Source organism: Spermophilus citellus (assembly GCF_964194105.1).
Source record: "Spermophilus citellus genome assembly, chromosome: 10".
Classification (NCBI taxonomy): Eukaryota; Metazoa; Chordata; class Mammalia; order Rodentia; family Sciuridae; genus Spermophilus; species Spermophilus citellus.
In genome coordinates, this window is record NC_138197.1 from 91509903 (window position 1) to 91526453 (window position 16551).

Consider the following 16551-nt stretch of genomic DNA (forward strand, 5'->3'; position numbering starts at 1 on the left):
TGGGCCAAGGACCTGAACAGACACTTCTCAGAGGAGGATATACAATCAATCAAGAAGTACATGAAAAAATGCTCACCATCTCTAGCAGTCAGAGAAATGCAAATCAAAACCACCCTAAGATACCATCTCACTCCAGTAAGATTGGCAGCCACTATGAAGTCAAACAACAACAAGTGCTGGCGAGGATGTGGAGAAAAGGGTACTCTTGTACATTGCTGGTGGGACTGCAAATTGGTACGGCCAGTTTGGAAAGCAGTTTGGAGATTCCTGGGAAAGCTGGGAATGGAACCACCATTTGACCCTGCTATTGCCCTTCTCGGACTATTCCCTGAAGACCTTAAAAGAGCATGCTACAGGGATACTGCCACATCGATGTTCATAGCAGCACAATTCACAATAGCTAGACTGTGGAACCAACCCAGATGCCCTTCAATAGATGAATGGATAAAAAAAAATATGTGGCATCTATACACAATGGAGTACTATGCAGCAATAAAAAATGACAAAATCATAGAATTTGCAGGGAAATGGATGGCACTAGAGCAGATTATGCTTAGTGAAGCTAGCCAATCCCTAAAAAACAAATACCAAATGTCTTCTTTGACATAATGAGAGCAACTATGAACAGAGCAGGGAGGAAGAGCAGGAAGAAAAGATTAACATTAAACAGAGACATGAGATGGGAGGGAAAGGGAGAGAAAAGGGAAATTGCATGGAAATGAAGGGAGACCCTCATTGCTATACAAAATTACATATAAGAGGTTGTGAGGGGAATGGGAAAATAAACAAGGAGAGAAATGAATTACAGTAGATGGGGTAGAGAGAGAGAGAGAAGAAGGGAGGGGAGGGGAGGGGGGATAGTAGGGGATAGGAAAGGTAGCAGAATACAACAATTACTAATAGGGCATTATGTAAAATTGTGGATGTGTAACCGACGTGATTCTGCAATCTGCATTTGGGGTAAAATTGGGAGTTCATAACCCACTTCAATCTAATGTATGAAATATGATATGTCAAGAGATTTGTAATGTTGTGAACAACCAATAAAAAAATAAAATTAAAAAAAAGATATAGGTAATTAATATTTGGACTCTGGGTGTGCCATGATTGCTGTTCTCTAATGATTTATTTCTAATGAACTATGGGTAGGAAATTTACATTGAGTAGTATTATATCAATATATAGAGAGGGAAGAACTAGGGATCTATAACTCGAGTAGAAACTGTTGTCTTGTAAACGAGCCTACATGGCCAGTAAAGATTTGTGTTATTGTTTTAATGGGAGGAAATGATGGAAAATAGGGTGAAATTCCAATTTGCTCAAATGAGACCTATGTCCTATCATGTTGGCAAGTTTAAATATGACTCTTTTCCTGTCACTCCCAAGCAGTCTATGTGTGTGAAATGCATTGTATAGACCTTAGTTCAGCAGAGGGTAATTGACCAAGTCAACTTCACCATTCGGTTCTCATCATTACCAGCTATTCCACGTCCTCTGTGAGGAATCTTGAGACACAATTCAGTTATTAGAGTCCCTCTTTGAGACAGCAAATGTTTTCTGGCTGTTGAACATTAACTCATATTACAGATGTGATTGAAACAACAAAATAGTCCATTGTAGAGAGCAGGAGACTGATTCTATTGATAATTTTATTTTCACATCTTGAGGACTCATTCCCGCTACATGGGAGTTGCACATGTATTTAACAGTCCTGGTAATGAAAGGACTGTATACAAAAGGAGAATCTATCTGTGTAATAACTGCCTCTCTCAGTTTCCCATACTATTTAACAAGCCAACATCCAAGAAGGTAAATCTTTGCTCAGTATTTCAGAAAGACTACTTATTGTCTTCTTTGAAAGTAGAAAATGGAATGGAGCAGCTCACTGTACTGGGGAGAAAGTCTCATTTGGGAGTGTGAGAGAACAATTTGACAATTATCTCCATAGTTCTAAGGTCTGAGGAAGAGAAATGACAGCATTTTATTATAAAGCACTTTTAATTGAAGTAATTAGAAGCAAGAATGCTCATACAGGCTAAAAGATTGTCAGGAGGGAAATGGATTTCTGGTCAAGTTTGCTGAGCATGGAGGCTCCTGATGAACTTTTGAGATGATAATTAACATAATACTTCTGAGGCATTTTCAGCCTTACCAGAAATTATTTTTCTCTGCCTCATTCTTCTTTCAGATGAAATAATAATGTTTAGCACTTAGCCGGCATCTTTCTTTCCAATGGTTCCCCTGGTTCTTAAACAATTTTTCTATCTCCACATGTGTGAATATGTGTCTACACAGAGTAATTTCAGCAATTGCCAAAAATTTCAGCAATTCCACTGGGTAGCAAGTTGCAGCTGTTCAGTATCATTCAGCAAAGCTACACAATGTTGTGTGTGTGCGTGGGGGGTGTATGTGTGAAAAAAAAAAGGTAAAACCTTATGTTAATACTCTAGGAAGAATCTGAAAGGGAGGAATTGTATGTATAAAAGGATTTGCTCACCTTATATCTATTCCTGCAGAATTCTAATATATGAGCCATGGAATATCTGGGAGCCAGGAGGGATAGTGAAGTTGGTTTTAAAGTACCTTTGAAATATAGTGCTGTCAGCAGCAGGGTTTCCTGATGCTGTATTGGAGCATCCCGCCTGCACTGATGCAAAGCAGTGCATGCCACTTCATTAAATTAGCAACATCCTTCCTAAAGCACACTGTGTTTTTCTTAGAGGTTCTACTGAAGGACTAGCTTGACTACTGTTTAGGTTTTAGGAGATGATAAGTAACTGTGATTAGCCATTCAGATTTCATTTGAAAAAAGTAAAATCATTTAATTGCTTTTATATCACAGGGACCAGTGCAATTGGAATTTTAAAAGCGACAACTGCTTTCCCCAGAAAATAGCATGGTGTCTGGCACATAGGAGGCACCGTCTAGTTATTAAATGAGTAAATGAAAGAAGCCTTGAAGATCTGATAACAGTCCTCATATCCATATGGTGGTAAGAACTTTCAATGCACTTTTACAGATATCAATTTTTTAAAAAATCTTGTTGATATTATACTGAACTTAATTCAATATTGTTAATGTTGGAAGAACTTAATGTAAGAAATTCATCAAAATGAGAGCGTTTCTATTTCTCTTTGGCAAACCATTACTCATAGTAAAAGCCTTTCCTATTATTACTGTATTTTATGGAAAACTCACCTACTCAGTGGACATCAGGAGAAGGTATGTTACCCAAGGATGGTCATCACATAGGGCTAGCCAGCAATGCATGTCTTGTGTCTTTGTTTCCAAAGAGATGTTGAATAAGGTAGATTTTCCCTTAAGAATTTAAAGTTAGAAATACAGGGAAAGTTTTCCAGCTATCAGGAAAGCTGAAAAAAAAATGAGAGCATGAATTAAGGGTTAGCAACAGCAAGACAAAGCCATGTTCAAATGATGATGGAACAGAAGAGAGTCCAGTGAGAAAGCTGCTTTTTGGTAAAGAGAAGGGAACAAATAAATATACACAGAGAATCTGAGGCACTGTTTGTGATTGATGAGGTCATGAAGTCCCTGAGAAAGACATGGAGAATTATTGTGACTACTTCCTCTTCCATCTGTGTGCATTTTTGTAATGAACTCTTTTACTTTATGACATGACCCAAGTGGATTCTTGTTCTTTGTAATTTAGATGTTAGCATCATATATATATTTGCTGATAAAAGCCGAGCAACCCTCAGGAAAGTTGATGATGAGTTTAAATTTCACTTCATGGAGGGATGTTAGTAATTCTTAAAGTGTTTCAACTCATAACATGGTTGATACCATAGGTGTGGAGGCTTTCCCATACCAATACCCATCCTACAACTCTCCAGACATCCAGTGTCCTACAGTTCTACTCCAACACCAGCTACCCAAAATTAGCCGTGATGTCTTCAGATTCAAGGGTTCAGTCCCCCCCAAACCACCCTCATTTCAAATGTCAGTACGGGTACCCAAGGTACCCGTATTTCTGTTCAACTTGGCTGCAAAGTTGGGTACTCTCATACCCTCCACTTCAGGTTTAATAACTTTCTGGAATAGTTTATATAACTCAGAAAAACACAATACTAACTGTCACCAGTTTATTACAAAGTATATAAATCATGAGCTAGATGAAGAGGTCTATAGAGCGAGGCCCAGAAGGATCCCAAGCACAGGAACTTCTTTCCTGTGGATAGTACTCCTTCTTATTAGTATGAAAATGTGTTTATCAATCCAAAAGCTCCCCAAATTCCATTGTCTAGAAATTTCTTGGAGATTAAATTACTTGGTCATGATTGATTGAATCATCGGCCATCAGTGGTTAACACAGGCTTGAGTTCCTCTTCTTTTCCTAGAGGTTGATAGTGGGGCTGACTGTTCCAATCACATGGTTTATTCTTTTGGCAACAAATCTCATCCTGAAGCTATCTAGGACCCACCACCAGTCAGCTCATTATTGTAAATTTACAGTTGAAAGAATAACCATGATAACAAAAGATGCTCTTCTTACCTTTAGCATCTAGGAAATTTCAAGGGTTTTAGATGCTCTGTTCCAGGAATCCAGAAATAAGACCAAACATACATTTGTTATTATATTTCAGTATCACATAACTAATGTCATGATCTTGGGAGGAACAAGCAGGCCATTCCTTTGAAGATGTCATCAACTTTCCATATGACCTGGGTCCTCTATTCCTATCCACCCAGTGCTTGGATGCTGCTTGGTATGTGGTTTATCTCAGGTTCCTCTAGGAGTTTGTATTCCAGTGCAGATTGTTCCTTATTAAGGTCTTAGTTTAGAGTTTTTTTGATTAGGATTTTCACTGATTTTTCCCAGTCTCTACATGGTTGGTTTTGCAGACCAGGCCTAGCTACAGGTATTGCATTTGGAGAAACCAGGGGTCTAGAGAGATGCTCTCTTACTTCTGAGAAGCATAGTTTTATGACAGATGCTCCTGGATCTATCATTTTGGGGGAAGGAAGAACAAATGAGAATTTTGGGTCACTAACTCTGTTAGCCATTCTCATCTTTCCTCTCCCAATGTGCCCTTTTCTGACTCTTGGTAGCCTTGAAGTTACTGTGGAAAAAAAAACAACAAAGAAAGTGGTTGGGAGCCACAGGCTACTTTACTGAGAAAAATGTGAGGTATACACAGAGGAGTTATGAAGTTCCAGTTTTAGAACTTATTCATGAAATTCACTGAACCCCCAAATGCGGACATGTCCAATTTATTGTACAGGATAGAGATATTTCCTTTTCTCTGTCTATGTGCTTTACACTGGTGTTCTTAAAGACTCTATTATTATTCTTTCCTTGGGCACACACTCTTCCTGGGAGAGCTCATCCCTATGCCCAGGGAGCATGATGTCATCTGTGCTAAGAACTTCAAAACTCTTTACCTCCAGTGTGTTTTTCTTCAGTTCTAGACTCCAGTATCAAACTGTAAAACAATATAATCTAACTATCTCATGGATACCTCAAAAGCATTCTAAAATTTGTGCAATATCTTGGAAGTGAGAGGGAATTTGATTTACTAGCAGTAGATCAAACTTGGGGACCCATAGTAGTATAAGATGTAGAGAGAGTAAAGGATGTGAGGAGCAAGGAGGAGAAAGGGGGCTCAGGAGTCGATTTCCATGTTGACTTGTTCCCTGAAAACCTAAGTATGGCAGAACAATGTTCCCTAGAATTCTTTTTATGGTATGGTTGCTGCACAAAATAAATTTGACTAAGATTTGGAAGGTGAAGTCTCGTAGTAGCCAGTCACCAGGGTGGGGCTACCTGTCATTGCTTGACAATTTTAGTCAGCTTTTTGCTGCCGTGTCCAAAAGACCTGACAAGAACAATTTTAGGAGGGATGAAGTTTATTTGAGGCCTCATCATTTCAGAGGTCTCAGTCCATAGAAGGCTGGCTCCATTCCTTGGGGCTCAAGGTGAGACCAAATATCTTGGTGGAAGGGTATGTTGGAGAAGAGTGGCTCAAGACAATCGGGAAACAGAGAGAGACTCCTCTTGCCAGGTAAAAAATATATACACCAAAGGCATGCCCCCAGTGCCCATCTCTTCCAATGCCCATCTCTTCCAACCACGTTCTACCTGTCTTCAGTTATCATTCAGTTCATCCCCATCAGGGTATAATTCACTGATTAGGGTAAGGTTTTCATAACCTAGTCACTTCACCTCTGAGTGTTCTTGCATTGTCTCATACATGAGCTTTTGAGGGTCACCCTATATCTAAACCATAATATCAGCCCTGGTCAGTGTGAGTCAAAGGACAGGATAGATCTGTTCCCTTTTCCTCTTTTCCCTCCTCTACCTGCCTTTGGCCCCTCTAGGTCTACACTTTGGCTCTATGGTGAAGGATACCTATGCAAGTCATATCAAAAAGGATGGAACCAGTGAGAGAAATGAGGTTTCAAGTTTGTCCTTGTTAGTTCATTTCTTCCTCACAAGTTCCACTTGGTTTTGTTTTCCCTTGCTTCACAACCAGATTTTCTTCTGTGCTGCTGGCCCTGCTGACCTCAGGCCCAAATTCTAGAGGCAGAAACAACAGCTCACAGGAGTGCATAGAGTTTCATCTTTATGATGCATTCCTTATTCTGTATCATGACTCTGATCCTTTGACTTGAACCCAAACCTATAGTTTCTTATTAAATTAGTCTGTTGGTTTGGGCTGGGCAGAATAGCTCAGTTGGTAGAATGCTTGCCTCATATGCACAAGGCCCTGGGTTCTATCCCCAGCACCAAAAAAAAAAAAAAAAAAAAAAAAAAAAGTCTATTGGTTTAATTGTTTCATTGATTAGTTATGACATTAAATTTCTTTTCTCTCCACAAGAATTTCAGATAGGGACAAAACAGACTGTTTTGCCAGTTTTAACAAGTCTACAGCGGCAAATTCTTTGCTGGAAAAAATTTCCATTTTTAAAGAAATGTTTTCTTGCAGGGGAACATCATGTCCAAGTAACTGACTTTTGTTAAAAAGAACTTGCTGGGAGTTCTTTTTTCCATAATGATAGCATGTGTATTTTAATTTCATTAATAAAGAAGGAACTTGTTCACTGGCAGCTAAACTCAAAACACTTAGAACATCATATGGTGTCTTTTGAAAGGCAGTTACTTTGGATATTTGAGTGCTCTGGTATGCACATTGTTCTACAGGCCACAGTGTATACTATTGAATAATAATAAAATAATAAAAAAATCAGAACACCAAGTCTATAAGTAAGTGAAATTCTCAACCTGAAACATATTATTTTTCTTTTATTCATAAGAGTTTCAAACCCAAATATTGTTTAAAAATAGTTTTAAATATACTGTATATGTCCTTTTAAAAATGTAGCTGCCAATTATTTCTTAAATTAAAGGATAATGCAAAAGGACAAGTGTGAAAGTTAGCAAAAAATACAAGTATGTCCTGAATTATAAATTTAAACAAGAAAAATATTCAGTCCTAATGCATGGTTGCAATGATCAGGCTGGTAGACAATTCAATATTTATGTATCTGACACTTAAAAAGTGTTTGTTTTTTAGTTTAGTTATAGTCTAAAAGCACAGAGTTGTTTACTTCAAATCTGGAAACTTTAGCAAAACTAATGAAATTAGGTTGTGATGGAACTGTGTACCCCAGAATGAAGACATTTAATCTGTTGAGCAGTGGGAAGCCACCATAGATTTTTGGGCAGAGAAGTGAATATTTCAGAAAGATTAGTCCTGTGGAGAATTAAAAGATGGATCAGAAATGATGCTTGAGTAGGAAAGTAAATGAATATATTGATTTTTTTCTATTATAAAAATAATACATTCTCTTAGAGGAACTTTGAAAAGTGTAGGTAAGTCAGGAAGAAGGGAATAAAACACCCATAAGTCATCATCTTTGAATCTCAAACAATATTAGCATTTTAGTGTATTTTCTTTTACTCTTTTTTCCTGGTGATGGTTATATAGTTGTAAATATAATATGTATGTGCTTTTTTTATCCCCAGTTTTTTTTTCATTTAACATTGTTGAATACCCTTGAAATTCATGAGATTCATGTTGAAACATTTAATAATGTTTAAATACATTCATATGATGAGTGTATGTTTTTACCTTTTTAAAAGCTACTAACTTATAAAGTATGATTTTGTACAATAAGCCTCTCATATGTAAAGTAGATAAGTTGGTGAGATATAACATACATAATACTTATGAAACTGCCATCACAAGATATTGAACAGTTCCATTACTTCCAAACATTTTATCATGTCTTGTTAACAGTTATCCCTCCCCAGGCAATCAGTGTTCTATTTTATACCATTCGGTGCATTTTCTGTAACATTGTATGAAAGAAATCCTACAATACACACATATACCCGTTTTTGTTTGGCTTCTTTCACTCGGCATAATGCTTTGAGACTCATCCGTCATATTATATGTATCAGTAATTTGTTCCTTTTTATCATGGAGTGGTATGCTGCTATATAGCAAGTAATTTTCTCCATAAGTATGGAAAACAACAAAGGTACTCTGAGATTCAGATGTCATTCACTTCCTACATATTATCCCCCATTACATCTAGTTCATAGTGCCTGTGAATCAAATTAATGTCTAAACACATTTTCATATGTCACAGATTTGAGGTCACTTTCAAATAATATTAATCCCTAATTTTTAATTAATTAATTAATTTGAAATTTGAAAAAAATGTTCTAGGGCCTTCTCAGGTTATTTGAGATATATAAACAAACAAACAAACCAACTTTAAAAAAACCAACAAAACCTTTTCTTTACTAAGATCATTTTGCAACAGGAGAAAACAGGTGATTTTGTCAACAATAAAATGCAAATTGTTTGGCTTGTTAAAAATGGTAAATTTTACATAAAAAAAGAAAAATTGAGGCAGGTAAGGCAGATCCAGAGTATCAAGAGTATATTAGGGGATAGAACTAGGAAGCACGATTAAATAGAGTGACTGGGTTAGGTCTTACTGGGGTTTAAAGGGTGAAAATGCCGAGGATATACTCACTGTAGAATTTTCTTTGTAATCCTTTTATGACTAGGTAGTATTCTATTGAGTGGCTGAATTTTTCTTAACCAGAGAGTAAGCATTTAATTCTAATTTTTCTCTGCTATATATAATTGTCTATGAACATTGCAAATAAAGCTTTTGAATTATCTGTTGTTTGCTTAGAATAGATTTTGGAAAGTAAAATTATTGTGACAATGACTTTTTTTAGATTTTTAAAAGTTGAGTCATTATGTATTCCTAATACAAATCTTCCTTTGATGTGATATATTATTTTTTCTAAAGTATTATTAATATTTTAATTGAATAAGTATGGAAAATCTCATAATTTACACCATATTGAGTACTGTACACAGAAGGGTCTTACTTAAGTAGTAGAGAAAAATTAGCCTTAGAATCATCACTGCCACATTCTTTGCTAATAATCTTAAAAGCAAGAACTGAAATGATCAAAGTGTTTATCAGTCACTTAACTACATCCCAGAACAAAACTCATCAACATTTATAGTAGTGCTAAAAAATCTAGTATCCCATAAGATAAAATTGAATATTTGGCATCCAATTGAAGATTACCAGGCATTCAAAGAAGGATGACAATATGATCCATAGTTACTCAACTGAAATGGAACAAGAATTGACACAGATGTTAATTAAAATTTCTAGATGAGAATTTTAAAAGCTATTATACTTTGTCACATGTTCAAAAAGTTAAGTTGAGAAGAGATGATATAAAAAGTCTAAATTGAAGTTTTAGGGTTAAAAATCAAAATGTGTGATGTAAAAATTTCACTATCTGGGATTAACTCCAGATCAGATATTGCAGAGGAAAAGATTAGTGAATTTGAAAGCATTACTATATAAACTTTCCAGAAGAAAACAGAAGGAAGGACATTAAAAAAATGAAAACAGCATCAGTTAGCTGGGAGACATTTTCAAGTAGTTTAATATATGTAATTGGAATCAGTAACCTGCAGAAAAATGTAATATCTAAAGAAATAATGGCCGAAAAAATTCCAAATTCAATGTACACTATGTTCCCACAGATCTAAGAATTTCAAGTAACTTTAATGACAGAAAGAATAAGAAAACAACACCCAGGAACATCACAATCAAATTGCTCAAAACAAGTGCTAAAGGGGAAATATTAAAAGCAGGCAGAGAAAATGTCGGGGCATGTACAGAGGAACAAAGACGAGGATGATGGCAGATTTGTTTTGGAAACAGTGTAGCATCCTCAAAGTACTGAAAGAAAAAAAAGTCCACTTAGAACTCTATACCCAGCAAACATATCTTTTAAAATCAAAGAAAAGACTATTTCACTTATACAGAAGGTGAAAAAAAAATCACCATCAAGCCTGCACTAAATGATATTTTAAAGGAATTTCTTCAAGCAGAAGGACAATTATATGAGATGTAAATATGGATATATGAAAAGAAATAAGGAACACTGGAAATGGTGATGTGAATGGATAGTGATGAATATCTAGGTGATCTCTTACACTTCACTAACAGACTGTTAATTGTAAAAAACTTCTCATATTCTCTTGTGCATCTATGCAGTATTTCCCTAGGAAATATGCTTCTTGGAAAACTGAAACTAAAAGGGATGTCTAGATGACAAAAGTTTTTTCCAGGAGCTTTTACATTTAACTGAGAAACTTAGAATATATTCCTCTTAATGCTAGGAAAAAGACAAAGATGACCACTTTGAATGCTAATGTCCAACATAAAACTATTGGTTCTGGATACTGTAATAAGTTAAAGGTTAAGGCTTTTTTTTTTAAGCAGTAAGTGTTTTTTTGGTTATTTATAGATAAATTGGTTATTTTATAAAGAATCCAAGAGATGTTAGCAAGATTGCTGGTTATACAATTCATTAGTATTTCCCTATGAAAGTAAAGATCAATTAAAAAATATAATACATATCATTTGAAATATAACAAAAACTGTGAAGGTCACAAAATAAAGTAAGATTATAGCAAATAAATAGGAAAAAAATAGAAAAAATTCTATTATGGGACATAAAAATAATAAATAGATATATCATAGTAATCATGTTAAAGATTAAGTTTTATTCCAGATTACTCTCTAAATTCAATGCTAAGGTAATTTTGAAAAATAACAGATACACAAGAATACCTTACTAGACATAATACAGAACCCTAGTTATTAACAATAGAACTGGTATTGAAACCAGCACATAAACCAATAACAATACAAAGGGAAAGGGATTGATTATTTAGAATAAGATCTCCAGATAAGGAAAATATCAAATGAAGAAAATATAGAATTCCTTTGTGGCCTTGAGATGTGGAAGGACTTGCTAATGAGACAAAAAGCCAAAACCACTTGAGGTAATATTGATGGATTTGCCACAAAAATAATCAAAGATTTTTGTCCATTGAAGAACACCACAAATAGCTGGGTGAAAGAATAGGGGAAAATATTTATAAATCATTGAGAAAAGCTTGAGAAATGCAATAGAAAAATGGGGAAATTATATGGCTAATAAGTACATGAGATTCACTACATCACTATTTTGGGGAAAATGCAAATTAATATGTAACTACAAACAATTCCACTGAACAAAAATGAAAAAGCTAGGTACTATCAACTACAGGTGAAGATAAAAGGAAACGAGAACCTTATGTACTCCACATGGATTAGAGATTGAGATGCCATTTTGGAAAGCAGGATGGCAAAAATAAGAATTTAGGGTGTTTTATACATATTGCCAAATTACTTTCATCAAAGTACAGTATTTATGTACTATCCCTTTTCCTATTTAATATGTTTTAAATTTATCCCAAATTAAATTTAATTTTGTAATTAATAGCATGAATATAATTTATTTATTTATTTTTAATTTTTTAAATTAAAAAATTTTAAAGTTTGTTCTTTTTAGTTATATATGACAGGAGAGTATATTTTGACATATTTATTCAAACATGGGATATATCTTATTCTAAATAGGATGATAAATTCTGCATCTACATTTTGTTTTTGAAAATCTCTCTGTGGTTCTTGCTAAGATACAATATCAGATAGAGGGTCTTTATGCCACTGAAAACATCATTTTTCCAAGGTCAGTTTTATGCAGCTTTTACTATTTTAAGGCTGTAGCCCAAATCTTTTCTATTTCATGAGGTTGTAAGAGTCTTAAAAATCTTTATTTAAAACCAATAACAAAAATATCTTTTGGTACCCAATAAATCTTCACCCTTGATTAGTTGTCACTTTAATTATTTTAAAGTTATAATTGTATATTAATGTGAATTAATTTGCTCTTAAAAATATATGCAATTACATATGGATTAGAAAAAGGAAATCTCTGTGCTCAAAACATGAAAAAATGTACATATTTTACAACTATTAAATATCAAAGTTTTTTTTAAAGAGAGAGAGAGAGAATTTTTTAATATTTTATTTTTTAGTTTTCGGTGGACACAACATCTTTATTTTATTTTTATGTGGTGCTGAGGATTGAACCCAGAGCCCTGCGCATGCCAGGCGAGCGTGCTACCACTTGAGCCACATCCCCAGCCCTTCAAAGTTTTTTTTAAAGTATTTTTATTTTCATTTGCATAAAAATGTTTAGATTCGCCAATTGTGTTACAATTACAGATGACCTCCAAATGTCAGGTAAACATTGGCTGCTGGTTGGTGAAACCCCTTTTGGGATTTGCTAAGTCTTCTGTGTCATTCTAGGATCCTAATTCAGAGAGTAGCCACCCTGTAAACCTTGCTTTCTTTGTGTGAAGGGTGAAAAATAAAGAGAACTGGTGGAAATATATAATGACTCAAAACTTCTGCTCTTAACTGGCATTGTCACTTGTGCACATATGTCATTAGCCAAAGCAAGGAGTGGAAATATACTACACCCACGAGGACACACAGCAAGTCACATGGCAATGGGTGGAAATGAAAAATCCTCTCACTGGGAAGGGAGTAATGAATGATCAGGAACAATAATGCAACCTATTATAGAGCTTATTTGCAGATGACTAATTTTTTAAAAAGAATTCAGCTCCTTTTATTCCTACTCTGCAATGAGGTAACAATGGCATAAGGATGTCTCACTGGGAGAGTATCCTGTTGTAACTTTTGGAGGTTGCAGCCTGTAGCTAAGTCGGTTTGTTTAATTGAAGCAGGAAATGTGGTAAACCTACTGGTTTACCTGCTGGAGACTGGTGAGGCTGACTATCTAGTAGTACTGACAATAACACCAGAGGAAAGGAGCTGGGGATTCACAGGCAAGAGGGAGTTTGAAGGCTGAAATGGTTTAGCAATTTTGAGAAATCCTGGTCTTCTCAGTCTTTCAGGAGACGTTGCTTTGGAAGAAATTTTTATGCCCAACAGGAACCAGACCAGAAAGTCAAGTCAGGCATGTTCAGGGACAGGATTAAAAAAAACAAACAACAACAACAAAAAAACCTCAAGATAAACAAAATGAGTACAACCTCAAGATACAAACAGTTCTCTTTTCCAGTCTCCAAACGTTTTAGAAAGTTCCTCTGATATAGGTCAACGTGAGCTCCTTGTAGCGCCCTTGTATTCTCAAAAGCAGCTGTGCCAAAAAGTTAGCCCAATCCTCAGCTCTAAATCTGCCCCATACACCAATTCTTGATGTTGGAGGGATTATTTAGTTCATTATTTATGAAAAGCCTGCCCATGCCAGACCTATGTTGGGTGTTGGGGACACAGAGATAAATCAAACCTACTCTATTAGGAACAGAGATAAACAGGAAATTTTATTTTAAGGAGACTGATAGCTACTATGAAAGAGCCCAGAGAAAGAATATATTATTTCAGCCTGAAGGAGGGTGAGGATTTCATAGAAATTTTCATTTCAAATGACATTTGAAATAGATTTTGCTGATAAGGAAGGGTTTTCCAAAGTAGAAAGGCCTGGGATTAAAAGAAAACAGCACCCAGTCTTTACTTTGTCCCTTGGGTGCACAGCCTAAGAAGTCTTGAAGAGCAGCTTTGATTGGTGCGGGTTTGGAGTGTCCACTGTCCCTTCATTCAAGTACCTTGGTTGGGAGGAAATTTTATTTTCTATAATACTACTCTGATTGTTGCTGTTTTATCCTTCTCTCTTTTCTCCTTTTTAAAAATCTTTCCTTTCCCCTCTTTTTACTTTTTACCTGTTTTCCATTTGGTTCTTTCTCCTCTTTGATTTTAATTATTTTGTCTTTTTTCCTTTTTTAAAAATATTATGGCTATTATTGTTTTATTTTATTCTATAATACTTCCCCATCTTTTATTGTTGCTGTTGTTATTCTTTTTTTTTTTTTAATCATTTTTTTTCCCTTTTTCTTTGTGGCACTGGGGATTGAGCCTAGGACTTCCTACACTTTGGGTGGGGGCCATCTGCTACTGAAATATACTCCCAGCTGAGCTGAGAGGAATTGCATCCTGCTCCAGCCATGATCTAGCCATCATCCTAGTTGGTGAACTCTTCAACTTAAAGAAAAGGGAGGACAAAAGCCCCCAGCAGACAATCCATCCCCCAAGTGGGCATAGCTAGGGGGAATCTGACATCACCCCCATAGCAACAGTGGAGAGAAATAACACAACTGTTGTGGACACTGCTTCTACCAAGTTCCTTCTGTACCCTTTCTAATCACGCAGTGATGACAAGACTGGAGGTGAGTGTCACAGAAGGAGAACTGTGACTCCAGCCCCAGCATCTGTAATAGAGCAGAAGAAAATGTATTTAAAGTCCCAGTGAAAGCAGTGTAAATAGAAAGGAGGGAGCCAGATTCAGGGGATTATTTCAGGGTGGAATTGACATGGTTGGTAGTATGGATATGGTGGGTAAGAGAGGAATTGGGAATGGCTGAGGTTGCAGCTGTGGGTAGCAGAGTGAGAGATCACAGGAAGGGCAGGCTTGGAAGAGAGGGAGAGGCTGCTGGGGAAGGTAATTGCATTATTCCAGAAGAATCCCTATTATAGAATGTCTGGGCTAGATCATCAAGCAACCAACAGTTTTCCAAAATATTACTTTTCCATCTGCTGGTTGAATGTCAAGGTGGGCTAAAGTTACGTTGACAGTGTAGCAGTGACAGTGAACTTGTATAGATGCTGAAACAAAGCTCCATAGCTGGGCCAGTCCGTGTCCCTTGTTGCCTCCCCAAAGCTGCCCATTTCCTGACCTGTACTGTAATGAGTGTGCTGGGTTCTTTATGGAGTATTTAAGGGACTTACTGTCTTGGTTGGTCCTGGTCTAGGTACACTTCTGGGACCACAGAAGCTGCAACCTTCCTTTCTTGACAGCAGCTGCGTTTCCTTCCACCTCCTCCTCAGCTTTTCCCTGGATGGCTGTTCTATATGCAGAGCGAGAGCAAACACTTGGAGATAGGTGACATTGCTGACTGCAAGGAGAGCATGCGGGCTTCTCTAGGCTTTTGTTTGTGCTGGCAGCTAAAGTTGTTAATTCACTCCTTTCTCTAATTAAAATTAGAGTTTGCCAGGTCCTTGGTCAAATTTTTCTCAGGAATAAACATGAATACCTTGTGATGGGACTGACAGGTTTCCTTAATTGTTACCAACCCTAGCTGATGTCTGATTTTCTCCCCTCTAGGATTTGAATTAGAAAAGTAAGCATAGTTTGAAAGTTCAAATCAGGAAAATGAATTTCATTGTTCTTGGTTCTTTTTTCCCTTCAGTTCATTTCTTGGGAGTTTCTGGAAAGAGTGCTGGTCCCTGTTAGGCTTTATTCTACAAAGAGGGTGTATTCTAACACGCTTGCTGTATGCATCCATGGCCTAGGCTCAAGAACAAAGTAGTAAGGAGGAAAGGATCATGAGAAAAAAATGGTAGAGGATCATGGAAAGTAGGCTCAGTACTGTGTAAGGAAAAAAGAGACACAGAAAACCTCATGCAGCTCTGTTACATAGGGCTGGAGGCAGATTTACTTGAAGTGTCAGGGCTTCTCATTTGCAAGGCTCCTTCCAAGTTCTTAGGGCTCTAGTAAAATACTGCCATGAATATATATTGTGAAAAACTTTGTGTATTCTCCTTCTCCATAAAACCCTCCAGATTGCATAAATCTATAGGCTCCACAAAGCCTACATCTACTCTTAACTTCTTGCCCTAAAAAAAAAAAAAAAAAAAAAGAGAGGGAGAGAAAGGAAAAACCTGAATATATAGGAGTTCTTAGTGATCTCTCTATGCTAAGTGTTAGTTTTATCTGGCTCATTGACATCCTACAATTTTAAATGCAGCTATTTCAAAGCAGGGAAGTTTGGGAGTTGGGTGTAGAAGAAGGGGTGGGAGACAGATTTCAGCTGGCCGGTTTTGGTTCTGTAATTTGCATAATTCCAAATAAACAAGTGATGAAAGCAATGACTAATAGTTATTGTGATACTGCCTTAATTATTTTAAGCCAACAAACTGGTGATATGTCATTTGAAGCTAGACTCTGTGCTTGCTGTTTTGGATATATGTGTGAGCTTTTAAAATTAGTCATCACAACTTGCAAAACACTATAAGGAAAAAAGAAAATACATTACATTGTGTGTGTGAATGTAAAGTGCA

At 36.2% G+C, this 16551-nt stretch overlaps 1 long non-coding RNA gene across 1 annotated transcript in view; it reads right to left on the reverse strand.

Moving 5' to 3' along the window:
* LOC308657668 overlaps window positions 1–3367 on the reverse strand; it is a 38360-nt gene extending 34993 nt beyond the window's left edge. The window contains exon 1 of the long non-coding RNA XR_014024033.1: window positions 3199–3367. This is a non-coding gene — a long non-coding RNA (uncharacterized lncRNA). The remainder of the gene's footprint in view (window positions 1–3198) is intronic.
* Between the last annotated feature and the right edge of the window lie 13184 nt (window positions 3368–16551).